The 27,141-nt window shown below is 33.8% G+C and overlaps 1 protein-coding gene across 4 annotated transcripts in view; it reads left to right on the top strand.

Annotated features, from left to right (window-relative positions):
- FSTL5 (follistatin like 5) overlaps positions 1 to 27,141 on the top strand; it is a 726,034-nt gene that overhangs the window by 591,198 nt on the left and 107,695 nt on the right. The gene's annotated exons all lie outside the window — the stretch shown is intronic.

Below are 27,141 nucleotides of genomic sequence, written 5' to 3'. Positions count from 1 at the left end.
GAAATTTCTATTTCTATGGAAATAGTAAAAAAGACCTAGAATTCATATAGAACAATAAAATATCCAGAATAGTCAAAGTGGTCTTGAGAAAGAACAAATCTTAAAGCATCATACTTCCTGATTTCAAATAATGTATATAAGGCTATAGTAAATAAAACAATAAGGTACTTGTATAAAGACAGATAGACAGACAAATTGAATAGAACAGAGAGCCCAGATATAAGTCCATGAATGTACAGTTAACTGATCTTCAACAAGAGCATCAGAATATACATTGAAGAAAGGATAGTCTTTTCAAAAAATGGTTCTGGGAAACTGAATATCCACATGTAAAAGGATGAAACTGGACCCTGATCTTACACCATACATAAAAATCAACTCAATATGGATTAAAGACTTAAACATAAGGCCTGAAAATATAAAACTCTTATATGAAAACAAACAGCAATGTTTCATGACATTGATCTTGGCAATGAAATTAATGGATTTTAGCTGTAACCCCAAAGTCTCAAGCATTACTAATTCATGTTTATATTCTACTCTTTTATAGGCATGCAAATCCAGATTCTTTGGCATAACAAATTTACCTCTCATTTAAATAATCACCTTTAATTTTTGTTAAGTCTGTTTTCATAAACTTGCTACACTGGTTATTGAGAACATATCATATATATGTATATGTGTGTATATATATATATATATATATATATAGTTGTTGATATGAACACATCCATATTTAGAATTGTATGCTCATAATTAAAATCTGAATAATACTAAATGAGTAAACTTAGCAGAATATTAGGAGCTACAGAAAAGAAGAAATTGAAATGTAAGAATGTCTATGCGGTAGCAGACAGTTTTCCTTGGTGGGTTTCCTAGTACTTAATAAACTGTCAGAATCCTGTACAACAGAAACAAAACCAAAATCAAGTAGAGATCACATTAAAGAAAGCTATGGCCTTATGTAGCCTACCTCTTAAGGATTGCTCTGGGTTCTCTTCTAGTAATTCCATGCACAAACACCAATATGCGTTTGGATAGATAGATATTTTCAAAAATAGTCAAAGGAAACAGTCACAGAGCCATCAGTAATGACTTTACTCTTCTTATTTGCACCTATTAAAAAATTACTGACTTGTCTGCATTCACCAAAAATAAATTCACAGGTCATTTTTCCTTTCAGTAGTGATGGGATACAACATGTATCCAAAAAAGCAGATTGCTATAGTAGAAGAGTGTGAACTTTGCCATTAGACATGAGTTAGAGTCATTGTTCTACCACATAATAGTTCTATGATTTGGAGCTATTACATAACCTCTCTGAGCTTTAATTTCTTTACCTGTAATGATCTGGAATGAATATTAACTCACTAAGGGATTTCTGTGTAGATATTATAAAGCACTCTCCATAGTTCTAGACGTAAAGTTGCTCTTCCTCTAATTTATGCTTATTTTCTGAAAATAATTATTTATTCCTTGCTAGAAACATTGACAAAAGTTATTTTTTAAATCTCTGGAGAATCTAGTAATTGTTAGAAATTAGAGTTTCTAAGATGAATGATATATAGAGACAAATAGAGATCGATACAGATATTGAGATAAATGTAGAGATAAGAGGGAGAGAGAGAGAGATGAGTATATATGGACATCTATATAATTACATATCCAAATATAAAAATCACTATTTCATTTTACATTAAAACAACTTGACCCAAGCGATTAGAGATACATTTTTTTCCTTTAATGTAGCTATTAAGATATTTTAAATAAGGATGTGAGGGCGATCTGGCTGCGACATCTGTCACCCCATTGATCGCCAGGGTTGATTCGGCTGATCTGGCTGGCTAGGCGGGTGTCCCCTTCCTCCCTCACCGCTCCATGTGCGTCCCTCCTGAAGCTGCGAGCTCGGTCGAAGAGGACGACCTTCCCCGATAGAGGAGGACCGTTCTTCGTTCAAGGGTATACGAGTAGCTGTGCTCCCCTGCTAGAACCTCCAAACAAGCTCTCAAGATATTTTAAATAATATCTTGTCACCAGAGTCCACTTTTGTCACAGAATGAAAGCAAAAGCTACACTTTATTTCCCTTTACATTAGTCAATTTATATTCCTATTACATTTTTTAAATTCTCTGTAATGTGCTCTTCTTCTGTTTTCTTTTTTGAAAGGTGCAGAGAAGAGAGGTATTGAATTCCATATAGACAACAGTAAACATGGGGAAAGACAATTTTTGGACTAAATGACACAACACAGTCTTACTTTGTTTAGCTACAGCTTCAGAGCAATCATCCGTTATTTTCTACATAATAGAGCAGTCATAGTAGTATCAATCACATTTTTTTCCTTATACTACATTTCCCAGCAGGATGATACCGTTGAGTGAACAATTCATGCAAAGCATCATATGGCTAAGGAGTTTATGTTTTGCTTGTAACCTAATCTTTGAATTGGAAAACCTTGAGTTACAGTGCCCAACTTTGTCAACAAACCTCACTGGAAGTTTTCTCATGTGACAAATTGAACTACAAAAAAGTGCTTCAACGTAATCTCATCTACAGGGACATTAGGAATAGGGTTTGATAACTAAGATTTAATGGGGTGATATACAGGGAGGATTTAAATGTAAAGAAGAGTGGAAATGGGCCATAGGGGATTGTAACAGGGAGTAGGAGATGATATGAAATATATGAGAGGGTTTTAGGCAGAGGCAAATGTTATTCATTTGAAAACGGCTTGCAAGTGGCATAAGCACTTAATACATTTCCGTTCCCAAGAGGAGTTCAATTCCCAGATGATAATAATTCATCTTCAGGATTAAGGTAAATGGAAAGCAGTGTGAATGTAGGCTGTTATTGAAAGCTTTTAAGCTACTGGCTGCATTAAGCACTGAGCACAGATTATAGCACACCTTGCTAGGATTTTAGTAAAGAATATGATTAATCTAGCTTCTTGTAAATATTGGAATAGAATGTCTGAATATATTATAATAGAATATACAACTTTACTTTTTATCATTGTCACTGTCAGCATTATATTTGGAAATATTGGGGCATTACAACCATCCTTATTTTAGAATTAACTTCAATAAATTAATATTGGTTGACAATTATGAAATTAATTATAAGATTCTCTAAAACAATATTTTAAATTGTTAAGCCTACAACAAGATTATTTGAATGAACAAGTTATATAAATATATAATGCTAATGTAAGTTAATAATATTACAAAAAATACAATGACTGTAATTAACAGTACACAGACGTTAGAAATATGATAAAATGTAGCCATCTGTACCCAAATATTTCAAAAGATCTGTAAATGCTTAAGAAGCGTGTGCCTATTTTGGAAGTAGAGGAAAGGGACTTGGAGAACTTGTTCGGAGGTTCTAGCAGGGGAGTGCAGCTACTCCTATACCCTTGACCGAAGAATAGTCCTCCTCTATTAATAAGGCCATCTTTTTCCACTGAGTGTGCAGCTTAGGTAGGACATGCATGTAGCAGAGAGGGAGGAAAGGGCCAGGTGCCTAGCCAGTCAGATCAGCCGAATCAACCCCGGTGATCAATGGGACAACAGATGTCACAGACAGATTGCCTACACCTGAAACTAAGAGTACACTGTACGTTAATTATGTAGAATTTAAATAAAAACTTATTAAAAAAATGAAAAGATAAGAAACTGAAAACAAGTAGAGGAAAGGATCTTAAAATAGATTAAAACATGGTCTTTTTACATATAAACAGTTTGAGTATGGTATTGCATACTTTGAAAATAGAGCATATTCTGATAATATAGAAAAATTAATTAACTCTCTAGTCTTCATTTACTTCCTATTTTTATTACTTTATTATTATTATTTTTTTTAAATTTTAAGTGGACTCCATACCCAACATAGGACTTGAACTCAAGACCCTGAGATTGAGAGTCCATGCTCTACTGACTGAACCAGCCAGGAGCCCCTCTACTTCCTATTTTTAAAGAATGGAAAATACCTATTTCAAAAGGGCAGTTGTATAGATTTTGTTTTGTTTTGTTTTAAATATTTATTTATTTGAGAAAAAGAGTGTGCATGTGAGTGGGGGAGGGGCAAAAGGAGAGGGAGAGAGAGAATCCTCAAGCGGACTCCCAGCTGAGCACAGAGCTGATGTGGACTAGTTCCCAGGAACCTGAGATCATGACCTAAACCGAAATCAAGAGTTGGTTTAACTGACTGAGCCACCCAGGCACCCCGGGGCAGTTGTATAGATTTAATGAGATCATTTAAGCAGAATCTTATTAATGTTTATAGAGGCTAGAAAGATAATATAAATAGATGAGCATAGTCTGTAAACAGGTACAGGTGAAGGCAAATGCAGTGGTCATCAATTAATTATAATTTCTACACTCAACCAATATGAGATAGGTAGAATAATTAGGAGTAAGAAAAGTCCATAGTTAAAGATAAGGTGTGCATATGATAACCAGGGTGAAATTTAATCCTGATTGTTATAAGCTAAGTGCTTGAATTAAAAAGAATCAAATAAAAACAAATATTTCAGGAAAAATGAAATAAATCAATAAATGAAAAGTCATTTTTTAATTTAACATTCACTGAATATTATTCAATACAGAAGCTACACTGAATACATTTAAAGCAGAGTGAACAATTCATATTTCTTTTGAAAAGTCTCCCAACCTATTTATTTAATATTGTCACAGACCATTATATATCAGTAAGCTTAGTGTGAAATAAAATGCACTTAGGATAATCGGACGCATGTCAAGGTTAACTGTGCTTGATAAGCATTTATTATTTTATGAGCTTTTATTATTTATCATAAATTCTAATATTCATGGTCTCAATTTGGCCAATGACATTGTCACATCCTGTAGAGTAACTGTTCCATAAATCTTTTCATCTGTTGACCCAGAACACACTGAAATTATCTGCCTCGTGATTTCCATATCTGAAGGCTGTATTTTTAAAATAACACCCTTTTCAATGTCATTAAATAGATCTGTCTAACACATTGCCATTTTTGCACAATAGTAGAGACTTGTTATCTAACAAGATGCTATGTGATCTGAATGTCATCAGATTGACAGGTTTACAGCAATCCTAAGCAATCAGGCATCTCTTTTGCCTACAAAACAAAATAAGACTCAAAGCTTTCTTAGTTTGATTTATTGCACGCATTTTGTCTGCAAGGCATTATATACCTTCACTGGAATATTCTCATCTCATCTCGTATTACACAATGCCAACTTGCCTAATTTATTTGATGATAAATTAGGCACACAATGATGACACCTTATTCATATTACTTCAGGCATGCAGACTAAATAAGCTTCTATACAGTGACAGTGCTGAGTATAAAATCTCGATGACACTCTTAGAAAATCTACATATTAATATTTTGTTGGTGGTGCTTGGGTAAGAATGTTAGAAATTACTTTAAAAATCTATAATTCCAGAGGCCTTAAACTTGGTGAACCCTTTGAAAAATAATTGTGCACTTAGTTTCAGAAAGAAGTTAGAATTATCATCACTTTGTGATTTTCTTAGAATTCTCTTATATAGGAATTTAGTTGGAAAACAGTGTAAATGTGTGAGGCATTACTAAAACAAATGTGCCCTTCAAATGCACAGGCTCTGGGGTGAGGGGCTGCAATGAGTTACCTTCTTAAAGTTTTATAAAATCTAATTTATGTCACACATTTTTATCAACTGTCTGCAGAGCCCAGATTACACATTTGTGTGTCCTGTTGTCCTCTATTTGTCCAGATATCTGAATTCTGATTATGAGATGAATATGCCAGAAAAAGTGGGTCTGTTTTATTATTGTTCTGCCTCTTTATTTGCTTTGCTTTTCAACTTAGTGCACATTTCCTTACTTGTGTTGCATATGAAATGTTATTAAATATGAAATTTCTTAAAAAGCGATTTTCTATTTCATGCAGTAAACTTGTGCGTCAATACAAATATCTTTGCCCTAAATTGATCTATCTATCTAATATATATCTTTAAACTAAACTCTGGTGTAAACAATAATAAAATTTTTAGAAACATTCTATCAATAATGAAATTTTAATAGAAAATAAATTATTAATGAATAAAATATTTCTGTTTTTATCTCAAACATATTTTTTTCTTAATTTTCTTCGAACGTTTTTTAATAGGACGTTAAAATATGTTTCTAGAGACAGTTTGGACTCAGATGACTGAGAGTACTATAGAATAAACAAAAAATGATCTCTTTTTCAATTTAATTATTGTAATGAAATTTAACTAAAGGCTGTATATATATGTATATATGTATACATATACATTCATACTATCTATATATATTACAACCAATATTGTACAAATTACAATTATACTAATGTTAATATTAAAGTGTAATTTTAGGGGTGTATTTCAAAAGCACAGTAAACATTGGAGGAAACAGTGTGATTATGTTAAAATTAAGAAGTTCTAATCATAAAAATTTACCTCAAGATATTGTCAATACAAATAACTGATAAGAATTTAGTATCATAGACAGATAGGCAGATAGGCAGATAGACAGACAGATGTTAATGAAACAACCCAAAAGAAAACTACAGTATAGTTTTAAAAAGAACTTTCAGAGATGAGAAAAAACAAAGCAGCAGTATATATTATGAAAAGATGCCAATCCTCATCAGGCGTCAAGGAAACATATAACCAGAGAGAAATGTCATTTTGCATGCACTAGAATACCAAAAGTTAAAAAGCTTCATAATTACAGGACTTGGTGAGATTTGGAAAAATAGGAATCATTAGACATTGTTAGTACCAGTGTCAGCTTTACCACCCTGCGGAAAGCACTTTGGCATCATTATTTATTAGAGTTAATTTTGTATATAGCTTGGGAGCCAGCAATCGCATGTATTAAAGAAACATTGAACTGCCATTCGTTCAGAAGTTATTTAGGAAGAACCTGCCATGTACTTAGTATTTTGCTTCAATTTGTAATTTCCTTTTTATCTGCCTTTTAATTCCATCCATATTTCCATGGCAACTGAACTAAATTTAATTTAAATACTTTTTACAATGGCTATAACTTAAATATGTGTGAAGCTGGTTACCTTCCCATGTGCACGAATGTCAGCATTACTTCAAACTTAGCTACTCGTTTCTTAATTGTCTATTAAAAAACGGACATTTACAAAATTTACAGTGAATAAGAGGTTTCATTTTAAGGAAAACAAAAAATCTATAGGGAACCATAGGTTTGTTCATTCATGCTTTCACTTATTAAACATTTACTGAAGTAAAAACAAACACAAAAACAAACGTGTTGCTAACATGCGGTTAACAGTTCTCTACTTTCAGAAAGGCTATAGTTTAGTGCAAGTAGAAGAAGCATGGGGAAATAAAATAATTGCTGCACTAGACATTATAAGCCAGGTGTAATAGGAGCTCAGACACAGAAAAAATAAATTCCAACTGAGCTGCATAGCGTAACCTTTCTTTATTGAGGTGATGACATTTGAGTTGATATTTGGTGGCTATCACGATACTTCCATAGCCAGACACTTAAAAGTATGTCAAACTCAGGGAATCATCATAGAGTACATGGTAGGTTTCATGAACTTTGTGTAATATATCATCATAAAAATGCTTGCTGGGAATATACAATACATAGTGAGAACAAACTGTTGGGTAGAACCAGACTAAAGATGGCCTGGAACTGCATGAATGGAAGAAGTCAAATTAAGAGTGATTTACATGCCATGTTTCTGCAAAGATAAAAATTCTCTACATATTCATTATTTAGAGAGATCACAATAAGCATTTTTTTGCTAGGTTTTATTGTTAACATATAGTGGATATTTGACCATGTTTTTTATTGGCTGGGGGGGGGGTAGAATTAACCAAAATTCTAATTCCCAGCATAGTTTATAAGACAAACAGGCTTGTATTTAATCTCAAGACAGAACGTGTATTGTGAAAACTCACTACAGCATGCTGGTGGAACACAATTAACATGAGCATTCCATGTGAGGTTGAATTATCTCCCTTTATCCATCTTTTGAAGAGTATTTGGCATAATTGCATTTCCCAAAAGTAGTGTTACATGGTTCATCAGCCTACTTGAACTTCTAAGAAGAAACCCAGTGCATTCATAAAGTATTATTTTTCATAATAAATAATCATATTAAAATAGTCAAGGACTAAAATTACACCTTAGGCTGCTTATGCCTATTAATTTGTAACCATTAAATTACGGCAAAGCTGACACTGGAAAGATTCTATTATGGTAATAGATAGAAGATAATCTACAGTCAACTTAATGCTTTTGTGGCCCCCTGAACAATCTGTACTTCATACTGATACAAATACGGTTCGTAGGATGTTGGCCAGATCAGCAACTCTGGCTACAGAGCCTAATATGAAAATATTTTATGTGATACTTAAAAGAGTGGTTGTTCTGCTCCTCGATGTATCTTTGGAATAGTATTATTTTACCCAGACTATGTGATTAGCCTCTTATATTTTATTTTATTATGTTATGTTAATCACCATGCATTACATCATTAGTTTTTGATGTAGTGTTCCATGATTCATTGTTTGTGTAAAACACCCAGTGCTCCATTCGATACGTGCCCTCCTTAATACCCATCACCAGGCTAACCCATTCCCCACCCCCCTCCCCTCTAGAACCCTCAGTTTGCTTCTCAGAGTCTATAGTCCATGAAAGCCTCTTATATTTTTAACACATGCTTGCTTTATTTTGCTTTTTTAGATTAAACTGTTAAGAAATTAACTCAATCAATTGAGACATTCAAAGAAATAACATTTTAATGGATCCAATGATGTAAAATACTTCGCATAGTGTCCAGCACAGAACGAGGGCTCAATAAATATTTGTTCTGATTATCATTATTGTTATTATTTTGGGTCAACGATTATTAGCTTTAAATTTTTCTTAAATACACTGAACAATGGATAAAAATTATGAAAATGGGTAAAGGTGATAGTGCCATAAGCTAGATTTGGGCCCATTCAAGAAAGAGTTTCAAGCTAGATACCTTAGATTTCTATTTAGTAGCAAGATATTTTGAAGTTCAGATATATTTAGAAATTGCTTACATTTTTATTAACAGATGTGGCAACTATTTGTTTGCTCTTGTATCTTATATATTCTACCACTTTTCTGTGAAGCTAAATTCCATTTTTGATTCCCATCCAAACCTTTTATCCTCGAGTTTGAAAAAAATGCCCCTAGAACATAAGATCTCAGAGTTTCATTCAAATCTGATAATTATCCTGGCTGCTTCTTCTTGGAGAGTATGGGAAGAAAGATAAGTTTCATAGGGAATGTTAGGAAAAAAAGAATTTAAAAACTATATATGAAAGTGTTCTTACATAGTGTTCTCCAAGTCATGCCTCACCACATTTTATTTTCAAGAGTGAGCAATAATTAAAGGTTACACGCGTGCGGAGTCACTGTGAGATCAGGAGGCTTCCGCTGAAAATGCTTTCACGTTTCAGTGCCCGTGTTCATTCTTACCACAGCCACGGATGGCTACACTGCTGCTACTTGGCCTAGTTTTTTGTTTTTTGTTTTTTTCTCTCTCCCTGTCACTTCTCTGCTGAGCATCTTTGACCCCATTCCCTTTTCTCCGTGCCAGTAATTGCAGCTGCTGGAGTATCAGGGCTGTCTGTTGTTAGTTCTGCCCGTCTTCAGAGCTGACAACGGAAGGGAGACGGGCAGTTGTTCTCTCTTTTTAGTACAGCCTTTATGGCACAGGGGTGGAGGGGGGAGAGAAGAAGAGGGAGGAGAGACAGGACTAGAGGAGAACAGACCACTTGATTCCTTTCTAAGATTCTCCAGCATTTGTTTCCCTATTGTAACAGTTGTTAAGCAGTGATCCTGCTCCCCGAGGTAGGAGTGATGTTTCAAATAGAGAAGACAGTACGTGTTAGGATAATATGAGTGATAATTATAAATTCCTAATCTTTATTTGTAGTGGTGGGGCACATTTTTGCTTCCTTTACTCAGTCTTCATGCTTTCATTTCCCCTTCTCGCGTGATGAGAAAGAATTTTGGTTCTCAAGCTTCTTTACGGGCATTTAAAACAGTAATGACAATATCTCCATGGAGAAGATACTAAGTTTCTGGAAGATTAGAGATTTAAAATCAGGTGAGATTACAAGCAGGTGTTTTAATGGAACAACGTAAGAAGCATGTTAGTTAATTTAGGGGAAAAAAAAAACTGGATGACTGGAGACATTTTTCTGGTTTCATTATATTTTCCTCTTTAAATAAACTATTGAACTGACTCTTAGTTTATCATATTAAAAGCACTATGTTTCACTTAGTTCATGTGAATTAGATTTTAAAAACACGTAAGTAAATTCCAACAATTAGAAGTGTATCTATTGAGAATTTTAGGAAAACATAGACTAGTAAGTGACAATACCTTACAATAGTAAGAACAAAATCTAAAGTTTAGGATGTCATTTTAGGCAGAAACTGCCATTCCTTTTCCATTAATGCAAGCAAAATAAAGAGGTTAATTTTTTGAGCAGGTACTACATTCACAATTAAGTCAAAGAGAAGAAAAAAATATTCCAGGAGAAAAAACACTTAGAGAAACCTCAGGCTAAAGTTGAATTGGCCAGTGCAAACCAGTCCTATTCGACAGGATGACTCAGTCAACAAAGTGGATATGCAGTGTCCAGTGAACTCATCTTGGAACCGTCAGGATACTTTCTAACTTAAGATCACAAGGCTTCCATGATTAAACTGAAATTCTTTTATAAAACTTATTATTAGTTTCTAATTTTCTAATTAATATTTTTACATCAAAACTCTTACTATGTGCATAACACAGATATCTGGGTTCTTTATCATGAAATTGTACAAGAACTAAGATATATTTAAAATACTTTGGGGAAAATGAATTCAGTTCTAGAATTAGTCATCCCTTTAATCTCACTACATGTGAATTTATTTTTTTTTAAGATTTTATTTATTTATTTTTGAAAGAGCGAGAGAGAGGAGAGAGAGAGAGAGAGCATGAGCAGGGGGGGAGGGGCAGAGAGAGAGGGAGAAGCAGGCACCCCACTGAGCAGGAAGCCCTAGGAGGGACTTGATCCCATGACCCCAGGATCATGAACGGAGCCAAAGGCAGATGCTTAGCCGATTGAGCCACCCAGGCGCCCCTACATGTGACCTTATTGTTATAGAATGGGAACGTAGCAGATTGAGAATATCACATTTTACATTTTTGTAACAGAGTGCCAAGTCTGGTGCTTATTGTGTCTAAAAGCAAATCAAAAGCAATAGGAAATTCACTTTAATCAACATGATGTAAATAGTTTAAGCAATTATAAGAGACAAATCTGAATTTATTTCAGAACTTGTCATTGGCCTGCTAAGGCTTTTAATACTTTATAGTTAACAAAGACTGTTTCAAGGACTATGTTAAATACGTGTTCCTCAAAACTGTGTACACACAAACATTATTTTCTCTTAATTAAAAAACAAGATATATTGGCTAATTATTGCTGCAAGTTGCTTCATGTTTGAGTCACAATATCAAGTTCTTACTTTTGAAGATATGTTTAAGAAAAAATGTGTTTTTGTTTTCCAAAAATATATGTGTGTCCATATGCACACAAACATATGTGTTGTGTGTGTGCATACATGAGTGTGTCTGAGTATGAGCCAGTCACTATTCTAAGCAGTTTAAAATTTTTAGCTCATGGAATTCTAATAAAAGCCTTATACTATCTAATTTGTCTATATATTTCATGCAATTTCTTTAGAAATCTGTTCTAAGAAGAAGTTAACCTCTGTTAACTTATAATCAGCTTTTATGAGACATTATGTCATTTTCTACATGAACACTTTCTCAGACGGTGTAAAGTCCAATTTTTTTTTTCTTTTTATTTTGTGACCACTAGAAATTTCAGATGCTAAGTTTATAGCTGACTGCAGTGGTTATTCGTTTGGGTGTCTGATGCCTTTTATTACACTGCTACTAATCTCTTTTATAATATCTTTAAAGATGAGCAATTTTCACTGAATTATAAACTATGCATTTATCTGGTATTCTTAACTATCAAGATAGTTAATGTACTTGGGGTTTGTAATTATAATTTGTAATTTCCCTCATGAAATATTTAACTAACAACCTTTATCTTCATAGTGAATGATGCTTTATTTTTATTTATTTATTTATTTTTACTAAATGATGCTTTAAAGTAGTCAATTTCCTTCAAAGATTTCATATCTCTTATTTTACTCTATATTTAAATATGATTCTATTTGTGATAGAATTATATAATTATATATAATTATATATAATGATAACATTATATGTAACATTATATGTAACATAAATATATTAAGTAGATATTTAAATATTAAATATTTAAATAAAGTATTTAAATATTAAGTAGTGAGAAATTCAGAATGAGAGAAGTAATAAAATTATAAAGAAGTATATATAAAATTATCGAGAAGTATAAAAATTATTAGATGGGTGTGTGGGTGGCTCAGTCGGCTAAGCATCGGACTCTTGGTTTTGACTCAGGTCAGAATCTCACTGACCAGTTGGGTGCTCAGTGGGGATTCTGCTTGAAGATTCTCTCCCTCTGCCCCCCCCCCACTCTAGCCCTTGCTCTCTCTCCCTCTTTCTCCCTTTCTATAAAACAAACAAATAAATCTTTTAAAAGTATTAGAAATAATACCCTTTTATAAAAATTAGGTGGCACTGCAACAGCTTTAAAATCTGCCATTTTTCATTGTTTCTTTATACATAATGCTAATTAATATCCAAGTAGTCTTCTATTTCTCTAATTACTTTGTTCTCTCAAATGATAATAAGGAGAATCCTCTGATAGCCCTAATGATAGGTTAGGGTATACTTTTATGCAATGTTTTGTTTTGGCAACATTTCCATTAATTTAATTTCTATAAGTATGATTATCTTGAGTTTTACTTAGCATATATGTATATATAACTACATAGCCAAGATCCATTGAGCAATTAGGTATGTGCCACATACTATTTAAAATATTTAATAATCATTTTATTTTGTAATTCTCTAATCAACCATTTGGTATATTTTCTAGCTGAGGAAGGTAAAGCAAAAGAGGAAGTAACTTTGTTTGCCATCTACTTAAAATGGTAGGGTATATGAGTGAGTTAGAAGGCAAAGATTTTCCCGTGTATCTGCAGCTAATCACTACAATTGTTTAAAAATGTCATTGTTGATTGTTTATCACGTAAAAATGACAATCATTTGTGTGAAGAATTTTCAAAATCAAGTCACTTCCTGACAGTGGGTGGGCTTAGAATTTCTATTAAGAAAAGCTCAGATGTTGGCAGTCTGACTGGGAGGATGTTAGCTAGAAAATTTTTCTTGAAGTTATGTTTGCTTAGTAAGCAGTCTGTTACATTAACATTCTGTGGTGTCCAAGATGGTCCTAATAATCCTCCTCTTTCTGTGATACACACCCTTGTATTATTTTCCCAGATTGAAATAGATCAGTTCTCTTTCACACATAGAGTAGGGTGGAGGTGAAGGTATATGACTTCTGAAGCCAGGTCAAAAGGGCATTATGACTTCTGCCTTGCTGTCATGGGTCACTCATTCTGGGGGAAGCCAACTGTCAGTATGTGAGAACATGTAAGCAGCCTTGGGGAGAGTCCCAGACGTAAGGAACTGGGGCTTTCTGCCAATGGCCAGCACCAAATTGCCAGTCATTTAAGTGAGCCACCTCGGAAGTGAATCTTCCAGCCCACGTTAAGCCCTCAGATGACTAGAGACTCATGAGATACCCCAAATCAGAACCCTCCTGCCAAGCCACCACCACAATTACCATAAATGTTTTTTGTTGTTTTAAGCTGCTAAGTCTGAGATAATATTTTATGCATCAGACGATAACTACTGCAAATATAGGCTTACTTGATTTGGCATTGGGAGGAAAGATGGATATTATTTTTTATAAGTTTGTTTGTTTGTTTGTTTGTTTGTTTAAGTAATCACTACACCCAATGTGGGGTTCGAACTCATGACCCTGAGATCAAGAGTCACTTGCTCTTCTGACTGAGCCAGCCAGGTGCCCTGGAAGGATGGATATGATTTTTATTTGTTTTGTGTTGTGGTTTTAATCTTTTGACATGGCAACGTTCTTACATTGCCTTGGCTTCACTCAGACTTTTTGTTTGCCAGAAGTAGGTTCTCTCTATTTGATTAAGTATAGGTTGTTTTTAAGTTGATGTGATTGTTAAACTGGCAATGTGAAGCAGTCAGGGATGTATCCACATTCAGAACCCAGAAACTGACCTTCCATAGACAACTTCTGACCCTCTCCCTCTCCATGGAAGAGTCCCTTTCACACTTTTGAGTTCTCTTCGTTGTCACAAATCATCAGGGGCCCTGACTCTACTTCATGGTGCCATTTGCTACTCATTCTTACAATTCTGGTTCTCTGTGCTCTCCATTTTTTAACATGACCTCTTGACTCAAATTACCCCTGAAAAGAATCTGATTATCCCATTTCATCAGTTTATAGAAATTAAGACCACAGATTCCTGGCCAATTTCTGAGTCGTATTCCCTAATGTAAGCTGGGCACCCTAGCCTAATCAGCTAATGTTAGACACTAGGTTGGGAATCTGTGTAGTCAGAGAAGAGAATCATCTTCAATCAGTTCCCAACAAATGACAGTTTTACTTGAAAGTGGCTTTGAATTTGGCACATGGCAGGCAATGTACTTGACATATCTTACATAGCTTTCCATCCTAAAAATAGTGTATTTTAAATGTCTCATTTCATTCTCCATATGCACATTCAAAGAAATTTCAGCTACCATAATACTAACCATACATTTTTTAGATACATTAAATTTTTATCTACATTTTCTTTTAACATTGCCCTTTTCCATTTGCCTTCTGAAGCTGTCAATTTCTTAAATCCAAAAGGAAAAGCAGTCAATAAGACATCTAACTAAAATGTTATCCTTACATAAATGCAGTTTATAAAAAAATGGTTTCCACTAGTGAAAATCTTACACTTTCAAAGACAGGGACAAGCAAAAACTTATTTAATTGCAAAGCCAACCTGTTTAGTGACCAAGTAAAATAGCTGTGCAGTCCTATAGCATGCTGCTATGTAGTTAATCATCTTATTGCTGTTACTTATATAACATTCAGCTCTCCACATATATTTCCACATTCAGATAGCATATTTAACATGAGATCCATCACTTTGAGTGTAATTGCAAAACCCTAATATATAAAATAAGGCACTTTATTAAAAAAGGCATTCATAGAAGATTCTGTTAATGGTGTCTTTATGAATGAAATGTCTACATTTTCTTTATAAGGCATACATTATCTTCAGAAAGAATTTTGCATTTCAATTAAGTTATGAAAAAGTATTAAATTACTGGTGTCTATAATTTTGAGGGGTTTATTGTCCAATTATAAATAAAAGATTTCAGAACAGAAATTTCATTTATGCTATTTTAAGGGCTGCATTGTGTTTCATAGGATTCTATAGGTACAGAAAAACAAAAAAACAAGGGCGCCTGGGTGGCTCAGTCGTTAAGCGTCTGCCTTCAGCTCAGGTCATGATCCCAGGGTCCTGGGATCGAGTCCCACATCAGGCTCCCTGCTCGGCTGGAAGCCTGCTTCTCCTTCTCCCACTCCCCCCTGCTTGTGTTCCCTCTCTCGCTGTGTCTCTCTCTGTCAAATAAATAAAATCTTAAAAAAAAAAAAGAAAAACAAACAAAAAAACAACAACTTATTTAGCCCAGACTCTTGATTCTACAGGATTAAAGAAAAAAATTAAGCTGGTTTAAAGGAGAATTAGGGGGAAATTAATGAAGAATTCTGGTAAGGTCAGATTTAACATATGGATAAAGAGGAAGAAATTGAAAATGTCTTGATGTTTGGAATGTGAGTTTAATATGACACAAGCATGTCATAAAAGACTGTATGTGCTATGCTAAGAACTTTGAGAGTATATATACACACACAAATATGCATTATGTTTTTAAGCAAATAAGTGGCATGATTATGCCTGCATTTACTATAGGTAGCTGTTTTTATTATAAGAAAGATAAATCAGTATGGTAAAACAAAGCCATTCCAATATGTAAGTAGCTCTTAAAATATAAAAAAATAGACCTGGGAAGCTTAGTCGGTCAAGCATCTGCCTTTGGCTCAGGTCATGATCCCAGGGTTCTGGGATCAAGCCCCCATGTCAGGCTCCCTGCTCAGTGGAGAGTTTGCTTCTCCCTCTGCCTCTCCACCCCTGCTCATGCTCTTTTCTCTCTTTCTTTCTCTTTCAAATAAATAAAATCTTTAAAATATATATATATATATATATATATATATATATAAATAGAAAAATAACATCTCAATAGAAATAATGGGTTAAAGGCATAAAAAACAAAATTTTCTTTAAATATTTGCAAAAATAATACAACATAATATATGATGTATGTATATATATGTATCATATATGTTATAATATTTATATATTAATATTTGGTAAGCTTGTGCACATGTTTTAGTCTACCCTGAGTGCACAGACTGCTTGTGGTGCTGATAACAATTTTTTGGCAGTTAACCTGGCAACATGTGTCAATGGCTTTAACCATCCCCATACCTCTTGTAGGAATGTATAGTAATGGAAATAACTACATAGAAGGATGGTCATCACAGTTAAAATGCATCCATGCACACATACACACACATGTGCACGTCAGTGTATATATCCATACATCCATGGGACTGATAAGTCAATGATATTTTTGAATCTTGTAACTTACACTAGCCTCTGGTCTAGGTGCTAAGTTTGGATCAATGAATAATGAACAATAATATTTTTATTTTTATTTTTATTTTTTTAAAGATTTTATTTATTTTTCTGACAGAGAGAGACACAGTGAGAGAGGGAACACAAGCAGAGGGAGAATAGCCTTCCCGCTGAGCAGGAAGCCTGATGTGGGGCTCGATCCTAGGACCCTGGGATCATGACCTGAGCTGAAGGCAGATGCTTGACCACCTGAGCCACCCAGGCGCCCCATGAACAATAATATTTTTTAAAGGAAGAAAGCCATATGAAGGAATAGTGTATAGTGATTTAAAATGTATATTTCAAGACCAAAGTAGACATATGATAAATGAATATACACGGTTAAAATTATTTTTATATGTTGCATATTTATTGTATCAAAAACACCCCCATATACATGTACATTTATATAAAAATCAGAAAAATAATGAAAAGACGTCTAAGGAAAAGAGACTTGGTTATTATACCTATGTAATTGAATTCAAAGTATTTTTACATTTAATGTGCATTCCAACTTTATATGATAAAATGGCATATGTTCTAAATACACAGTAACAATACATGCAATTTTTAAATTAAGTGATTGCAGAATAAATTCTCTTTATAACATTCATTCTTTTGATTTAAAGATTTAAGAATATATAGCTTTCCATCTAGCATATTTTTAGTGAATGTTACATTCAATTTGCTGTATTTTTTATATTTTAATAAATCATTAATTTTTTATTTATTCCAGTTAATTAACAAACAGTGTAGTATTAGTTTCGGATATAGAATTTAGTATTTCATTGACATATTTTGCTTTGGGGTATTGTAAATTAAATCTATTGCATTTTCTAATACTTACATAAGAATAGATTTGGGGGTATTTATCTTGTGTCTTGTTACCAAATTGAACTATTTAACTAATTTTATGTGTACTTTTAATGTAATCTTTTGACGAATTTTATCTTCAAATTTTAATTATTTTCTAATTTAGACTATTTATATAATTTATATTTATTTCCTGCCTTAACAAATTGTCTAATTCATTAAAAAATTAATTTCTAATGACAATTACAATCCACTGCTCTCCATTTATTATTCTAGTATTTGTTAAACTTTTATTAATATAAAATATGCTTCTATACTCGTTTTTTATTAAGTATAGATAATATCAGTTTAGTTAGTTCTATTGTATTTACATTCTCCTTTTTATTTTTATTTTATTGAAGTATAATTAATGTACAATGTTATATTAGTTTCAAGTGTATAACATATTGATTTCACAATTCTATACATTAATCAATGCTCCCTCACCACGATAAGTGTGGTCACCATCTGTCACCATAAAACACTATTGCAAAATTATTGACTATATTCCCTATGCTGTAGTTTTCATCTCCGTGACTTATTTATTTTATAACTATAAGTTTGTATCACTTAATTGTCTTTGTCTATTCCACCCATCCCCCTCTCATTCCCTTCTGGCAACCACCAGTTTGTTCTCTGTATTCATGATTCTGTTTGGTTTTGTTTGTTCATTTGTTTTTTAGATGCTACATATAAGTGAAATCATGTGGTATTCGTCTTTCTCTGTCTGACTTATTTCACTTAGCAAAATATCCCCTACTTATAGTTTGCTCAGTCACTAAGGGTATTTAGATTATATTTAGTAATAGGTGACACACTTTATCAGATTACATTTGTTTAATTAAATTACATCAATTATTCTCACTTGATATACTAAAATATTGCATTAAGTTAAATTTCTTAACTAAATTCCTATCAACATATTCATCATCAATATATTCCTATCTTCATTCCAAAGAGATTCCTGTCTATGATCAACCTTTAATATCCTGATGAATTTTGCTTGCATTCTTTTTTTAATTTTTGTCACTAGTGAAATTGTTCTATAATTCCCTTTGTTTTGCTCCTTGTGATTAGTTATTGGCATCACTTTTGCTGACTTTATAAAATAAATAGAAATGTTTCCATAGCCTAAAAATATTTAATACAACTGGACTTGTATCCTTCTTAAGTGAGTAAATATTTATTATAAAACCTCAAATCCTGAGAGTATGTTGGGAAGAAACTATTTTTAAAAATGTTTCAATCAGGGTCTTTCCAAGATGGCAGAGGAATTGGAGACTTTAGTTTTGTCTGGTCCCAGGAATTCAGCTGGATAGCTATCAAATCATTCTGAACACCTGTGAACTCAACTGGAGATTGAAGAAAAGAATTGCTGCAACTCTACAAATAGAAAAGCAACCACTTTCTGCAAGCATGACAAGATGGAAAAACTCACCTCAAAAAAGTACTGACTGCCAGGGACCTAATCAGTATGGATATAAGTAAGATGTCAGAACTAGAGTTCAGAATCATGATTATAAAGATACTAGCTGGGGTTGAAAAAAGCATAGAAGACACTAAAGAACCCCTTTCTGGAGAAATAAAAGAACTAAAATCTAATCAAGTCAAAATTAAAAGGCTATTAATGAGATACAATCAAAATGGAGGATCTGACTGCTAGAATAAATGAGGCAGAAGAAAGGATTAGTGATATAGAAGACAAAATGATGGAGAATGAAGAATCTGAGAAAAAGAGATAAACAACTACTGGATCACAAGGGAAGAATTTGAGAGATAAGTGATACCATAAAGCAAAACAATATTAGAATAATTGGGATCTCAAAAAGGAAGGAGGGGCAGAAGGATATTGGAGCAAATTATAGCAGAAAGCTTCCCTAATTTGGGGAAGAAAGCACACATTCAAGTCCAGGAGGCACAGAGAACCTACCTTAAAATCATTAAAAATAGGTCAACACTTCAACATATAATAGTGAAGCTTGCAAATCTCAGAGACAAAGAGAAAATCCTGAAAGCAGCTTGGGACAAGAGGTGCATAACCTACAAGGGTAGAAACATTAGACTGGCAGCAGGCCTATCCACAAGACCTGGCAGGCCAGAAAGGACTGGCATGATATATTCAAGGTGCTAAATGAGAAAAATATGCAGCCAAGAATACTATATCCAGCAAGGCTGTCATTCAAAATAGAAAGAGAGATGAAAAGCTTACAGGACAAACAGAAACTAAAAGAATTTGTGATCATTAAACCAGCCTGGCAAGAAATATTAAAGGTGATCCTTTAAGCAAAGAGAGAGCCCAAAAGGAACAGAGACTAGAAAGGAACGGAGACAATATTCAGAAACAGTGACTTTACAGGCAATACAATGTCACTAAATTCCTATCTTTCAATAGTTACTCTGTATGTAAATGGACTAAGTGCCCCAATCAAAAGACACAATCTATGAGAATGGATAAAAAAGCAAGACCCATGGATATGTTGTCTGCAAGAGACTCATTTTAGACCCAAAGACACCTCCAGATTGAAAGTGAGGGGGTGGGAAACAATTTATCATGTTAATGGACATCAAAAGAAAGCTGGGTGGCAATTCTTATATCAGACAAATTAGATTTTAAGCCAAAGACTAATAAGAGATGAGGAAGGACACTATATCATAAGTAAAGGGTCTATCCAACAAGAAGATATAACAATTGTAAATATTCATGCCCCTAACATGGGAGCAGTGAATTTTATAAACCAATTAATAACAAAACAAAACAAAAAAACATTGATAATAATACAATAATAGTAGGGAACTTTAACACCCCACTCACTGCAATAGACAGATCATCTAAGCAGAAAATCAACAAGGAAACAAGGGCTTTGAATGACACACTGGACTAGATGGACTTCACAGATATATACAGAGCATTCCATCCCAAAGCAACAGAATACATATTCTTCCCAAGTGCTCATGGAACTTTCTCCAGAATAGATCACATACTGGGTCACAAATCAGGTCTCAACTGATATCAAAAGACTGAGATTATTCCCTGTATACTTTCAGACCACAATGCTTTGAAACTTGAACTCAATCATAAGAGGAAATTTAGAAGGAACTCAAATACTTGCAGGTTAAAGAGTTAAAGAGCATCCTACTAAAGAATGAATGGGTCAACCAGGAAATTAAAGAAGAATTTAAAAAATTCATGGAAACAAATGAAAATGAAAACACAACTATTCAAAATCTTTGGTATGCATCAAAGGCAGTCCTAAGAGGGAAGTACATAGCAATATAAACATTTCTCAAGAAACAAGAAATGTCTCAAATACACAAGCTAACCTTACACCTAAAGGAGCTGGAGAAAGAACAGCAAACAAAGCCTAAACCAAGCAGGAAAAGAGAAATAATAAAGGATAGAGTAGCAATCAATGAAACAGAAACCAAAAGAACAGTAGAATAGATAAATGAAACTAGAAGATGGTTCTTTGAAAGAATTAATAAGCTCGATAAACCCCTAGCCAGATTTATCAAAAAGAAAAAAGACCCAAATTAATAAAATCATGAATGAAAGAGGAGAGATCTCAACCAACACCAAGGAAATACAAACAATTTTAAGAACATATTATGATCAAGTACATGACAACAAATTAGGCAATCTGAAAGAAATGGATGCATTCCCAGAAACTTATAAAATACCAAAACTGAAATAGGAAGAAATAGAAAACTTGAACGGACCCATAATCAATAAGGAAACTGAAGCAGTAATCAAAAATCTCCCAACAAACAAGAGTCCAAGGCCAGATGGCTTCCCAGGGGAATTCTACCAAACATTTAAAGAAGAACTAATACCTATTCTTCTGAAGCTGTCTCAAAAAAATAAATGGAAGGAAAACTTACAAACTTTTTGTATGAGGCCAGCATTCCCTTTATCCCAAAACCAAAGACCCCACCAAAAAGGAAAATTACAGACCAATATCCCTGATGAACTTGGATGCAAAAATTCTCGGCCAAGATACTACCCAGTAGGATCCAACAGTACATTAAAAGGATTATTCACCACGATCAAGGGGGATTTATCCCTGGGCTGCAAGGGTGGTTCAACATCTGCAAATCAATCAATGTGATACAATGTGATACATTAATAAAAGAAAGAATAAGAGCCATGTAATCTTTTCAATAGATGCAGAAAAAGCATTTGACAAAGTACATCATCCATTCTTGATTAAAACTCTTCACAGTGTAAGGATAGAGGGAACATACCTCAATATCATAAAAACCATCTATGAAAAGCCCACAGCAAATATCATTCTCAATGGGGAAAAACTGAGAGTTTTTCTCCTAAGGACAGGGATGTCTACACTCACCACTGTTTTTCAACATAGTACTAGAAGTCTTAGCCTCAGCAATCAGACAACAACAACAATAAAAAGGCATCCGAATCAACGAAGAAGAAGTCAAACTCTCACTCTTTGCAGATAACATGATACTCTATGTGGAAAACCCAAGAGACTCCACCCCAAAATTGTTAGAACTCCTTCAATAATTCAGCAAAATTGCAGGATATAAAATCAATGCACAGAAATCCATTGCATTTCTATAAACTGACAATGAGGCAGAAGAAAGAAAAATTAAGGATTCAATCCCATTTATAGTTGCACCAAAACCCCTAAGATACCTAGGAATAAACAACCAAAGAGGCAAAAGATCTGTACTCAGAAAACTATAGAACGCTCATGAAAGAAATTGAGGAAGACACAGAGAAATGGAAAAATGTTCCAAGCTCATGGATTAGAAGAACAAATATTGATAAAATGTCCATGCTACCTAGAGCAATCTATACATTCAATGCAATCCCTATCAAAATTACATCAACTTTTTTTTTCATAGAGCTGGAACAAATAATCCTAAAATTTGTATGGAATCAGAAAAAACCCTGGATAGCTAAAGGAATGTTGAAAAAGAAAACCAAAGCTGGTAGCATCACAATCCCGGACTTCAAGCTCTATTACAAAGTTGTAATCATGAAGACAGTATGATACTGGCACAAAAACAAACACATAGATCAATGGAACAGAATAGAGGACCCAATGTGGACCCTCAACTCTATGGCCAACTGATCTTCAACAAAGCAGGAAAGAATATCCATTGGAAAAAGACAGTCTCTGCAACAAATGGCATTGGGAAAATTGGATTGCCACATGCAGAAGAATGAAATTGGACCATTTTCTTGCACCGTAGACAAAAATAGACTCAAAATGGATGAAAGACCTAAATGTGAGACAGGAATCCATCACAATCCTAGAGGAGAACACAGGCAGCAACCTCTTCGACCTCAACCACAGCAACTTCTTCCTAGACACATTGCCAAAGGCAAGGGAAGCAAGGGCAAAAGTGAACTATTGGGACTTCATCAAGATAAAACGTATTTGCACAGCAAAGGAAACAGTCAACAAAACCAAAAGACAACCAACAGAATGGGAGAAGATATTTGCAAATGACATATCAGATAAAGGGCTGGTATCCAAAATCTATAAAGAATTTATCAAATTCAACACCCAAAGAACAAATGATCCAATCAAGAAATGAGCAGAAGGCATGAACAGACATTTTTCCAAAGAATACATACAAATGGCCAACAGACACATGAAAAAATGCTCAATATCTCTCGGCATCAGGGAAATACAAACCCAAACTACAATGAGATACCACGTTACACCAGTTAGAATGGCCAAAATTAACAAGACAGGAAACAACAAGTGTTAGCGAGGATGCAGAGAAAGAGGAACCCTCTTATGCTGTTGGTGGGAATGCAAGCTGGTGCAGCCACTTTGGAAAACAGTATGGAGGTTCCTCAAAAAGTTAAAAATAGAGCTACACTATGACCCAGCAATTGCACTACTAGGGATTTACCCCAAAGATACAAATGTACTGATCCAGAGGGGCCCCTGCACCCCAATGTATACAGCAGCAAAGTCCACAAGAGCCAAACCATGGAAAGAGCCAAGATGTCCATCAACAGATGCATGGATAAAGAAGATGTGCTATATATATAAAACAGAATACTACTTAGCCATCAACAAAAGAAATCTTGCCACTTGCAATGACATGAATAGAACTAGAGGGTATTATGCTAGAGAAATAAGTCAATCAGAGAAAGACAGTTATCATATGCTCTCACTCATATTTGGAATTTAAGAGACAAAACAGGATTATAGGGGAAGGGAGGAAGAAATAAAACAAGACACAATCAGAGAGGGAGACAAACCATAAGAGACTCTTAATCATAGGAAACAAACTGAGGGTTGCTGGAGGGGAGGGTAGTGGGGGGATAGGATAACTGGTGATGGACATTAAGGAGAGCACGTGATATAATGAGCATTGGGTATTATATAAGACTGATGAATCACTGAACTCTACCTCTGAAACTAATAATACACTATATGTTAATTAACTGAATTTAAATAAAAAATGTTTCAATCAGTACCATGGTTATTTTTATTCACTTTTTTCTTTATTTCAGTTTGGATATTTATATTTCCTTGGATTTTTTGAGTGAAATCCAGATTATCAAATTTATTAGCAAAAATTCTACATTAAAGTGATGAATCACTAAATTCTACTCCTGAAACTAATATTACACAATATGTTAACTAACTGTAATTTTAATAAAAACTTGAAACTACAAAAAAAATCTACATTAATTTAAAATCATAGCTACAGTCATTCCTTCTATCTTCATTGTCGCCCCATTTCTTTCCCTTTTTTCTTCCTCCTGGTTCTGCTTCCATTTCTGCTTTCTCTCTCATTGTCTTTTTCCTTCTATTTTGCTTAATAATGCATCAGTTAAGTCTATGTATTACCTCTTAGCCAAACTCTTTGGGTCCACATATTGACTACTTATTTTTTGTTGTCTCATATGAATTGTAATCATATTTTATTATTTATTTATTTATTTATTTTTAAAGTTTTTAAAATTTAATTTAGAGAGAGAGAGATCAGTGGGGAGGAGCAGAGGGAGAGGGAGACAATCTCAAGGAGACTCTGTGCTGAGTGTGGAGCCCGATATGGGGCTCCATCTCACAACCCCAAGATCAGAGGTAAAACCAAGAGACAAACATTAGCCGACTGTACCACCCAGGTGCTGCCATATTTGTTTTTTTTATTTTTTATTTTTTTATTTTTATTTTTATTTTTTTTTAAAGATTTTATTTATTTATTTGAGAGAGAGAGAATGAGAGAGAGCACATGAGAGGGGGGAGGGTCAGAGGGAGAAGCAGACTCCCTGCCGAGCAGGGAGCCTGATGCAGGACTCGATCCAGGGACTCCAGGATCATGACCTGAGCCGAAGGCAGTCGCTTAACCAACTGAGCCACCCAGGCGCCCCATATTTGTTTTTTTTTTTAAATATTTAATTTATGGAAGAATTTTGTGTGTTTAAACACTTCGCATGGATTTTCATATTTGTTTTATCCTTGTCTGAAAATGTCTAAACTATTTATGCTGATTGAAATATACCTACAATATAGAGACTTTTCATTTTCTAGTTTACTTTGGGAGCACTCTTGAAAATTTTTCCAGAAAATCTGAACAAAACACTTTTATTTGTAGAGTTCAACATTCTGTTTGTATAATACAACATTCACTATGAAAATACTTATTCAGTCTTAATAATCATATTATTGAAACTTTGTCTTTTTTCTCTTAATTTTTCAAATACTGAGCGTGATGAGTTAAAGAAATAGAATACAAGTGTGTATTTATCAATTTTGTTTCCAGTCCTAACAGCTTTTGCTTCATATTTTAATATTATGTTTTTAGTTTATATAATATTAAGTTCAATATGCAGTGCTTTGAATTTTATCTTGTTTGATGTTAATATCACAAACCATGTATTTCTTGGTACTTTCTCCTAAATGATTGCCTATCTTGAAAATATCTCTGTCCTTAACTCCTTTAAACTAGCACTGCCTTGATATACCACTAGGGTTTGTGCAGGCTTTTTCTTTTCTCTAGAAACCTTATCCTTACGGTCCTCACTTGCTTCACTCTTACTCATCTTGCATCTTTCACTTTCAGTATTTCCTTATGTTTAATCCACCTGCTAAAAGAATTCACAGTACTGTTCCTCTCTTTCATAACACATTAAGTGTGTAATTTAAAAAATTTTCTCTGTCATTTCGTGAATAGTGTTTTTATTTTTATTTTTTCCTCAACTAGATTATAAACTCTATTGACAGAGAGATTGGGCCCGGGGAATCTGTGTATTGTATCACTGAATGCAATGTCTGACACATGTTAGGCTCTCAGTCAGTACTCACTGAGCAAATGAATGGAGATGTGATGAAACATATATCTAGTTACATTTTTTTTATATAAACCAGGAAAAAAAAAATAAGTCTAATCATGGCTCAGCCTTTCCTGAACCTACAGAAGAAAATTTAATCTCCTCTGCATTGTGTACAAAAGACTTTCTTGATCTACTCATGGAAAAATTCTCTGGCCTCATCTTCTATCAGTTTTGTTCTTCAAATATACTCAATTATTTAAATTTCTCTGAATAGAGTAGTTCCCCCTTATGCAGGGAATATGTTCCAAGACCCCCAGTGGATGCCTGAAGCGGCTTATAGTACTACACTCCATATATGCTGTCTTTTTTTTCTTATACACACATACCTATGATAAAATTTAATTTATAAATTAGGTACAGTACAAGGTTGACACTAGTAACTAATAATAATTTAATAATATACTGTAATAAAAGTTATGTGAATATGGTCTCTCATTGTACCGTACTCACCTTTCTTCTTGTGATGATGTGAGATGATAAAATGCCTATGTGATGAAATGAAGTGAATGACACAGGCACTGTGACTACTATTGACATTCTGATGAAACTTGAGGAGCAGGATCATCTACTTCCAGACCGAGGTTAACTGCTGATAACCGAGGTCTGTGTCCTCTCCTTGCAAATAGATCTATCATTTTCATATTCATTTCAAGAACACTGTAGACAACAAGAACAGCACCACAAAATGTCCTGAAGGGATGAATGTTACTTTACAAAAATTTATTTTTAAAATGCTTAGCAGGTTTTGAAACTGGATGACTTGGGCCTTCAGCCTCCAACTAGGAGTGGTGGAGTATAGTCTTGGCTTTGCTACATTCATGGGTGGGGGGTTCAGCTTAAAAAAAGTGATTATGCTTTAATATGGTTAAAATATTCAGGGAATATTTAGATGTGTGTAAGATTTTACACCAATTACACTTTCTTTTGACATATTATTTTGCTGTGAAAACATATAGAATTTGGGCAACTTTGAATTAGTAATGGAGGCAGACATTTCTCTGAGAATATTTCTAATTGGTATTTTTTTCTTTATTTCTATCTCAATATTTTAACTCTATTGATTTAATCTCTATATAGTATTTAATATACCTATTGTCCAGAAACAATTTACTATGAATCATTGTTGTGCATTGAA

The sequence above is a fragment of the Phoca vitulina genome, unplaced genomic scaffold (genome assembly GCF_004348235.1).
Source record: "Phoca vitulina isolate PV1807 unplaced genomic scaffold, GSC_HSeal_1.0 scaffold14, whole genome shotgun sequence".
NCBI lineage: Eukaryota > Metazoa > Chordata > Mammalia > Carnivora > Phocidae > Phoca > Phoca vitulina.
This window is presented reverse-complemented; position numbering and strand designations above follow the sequence as displayed.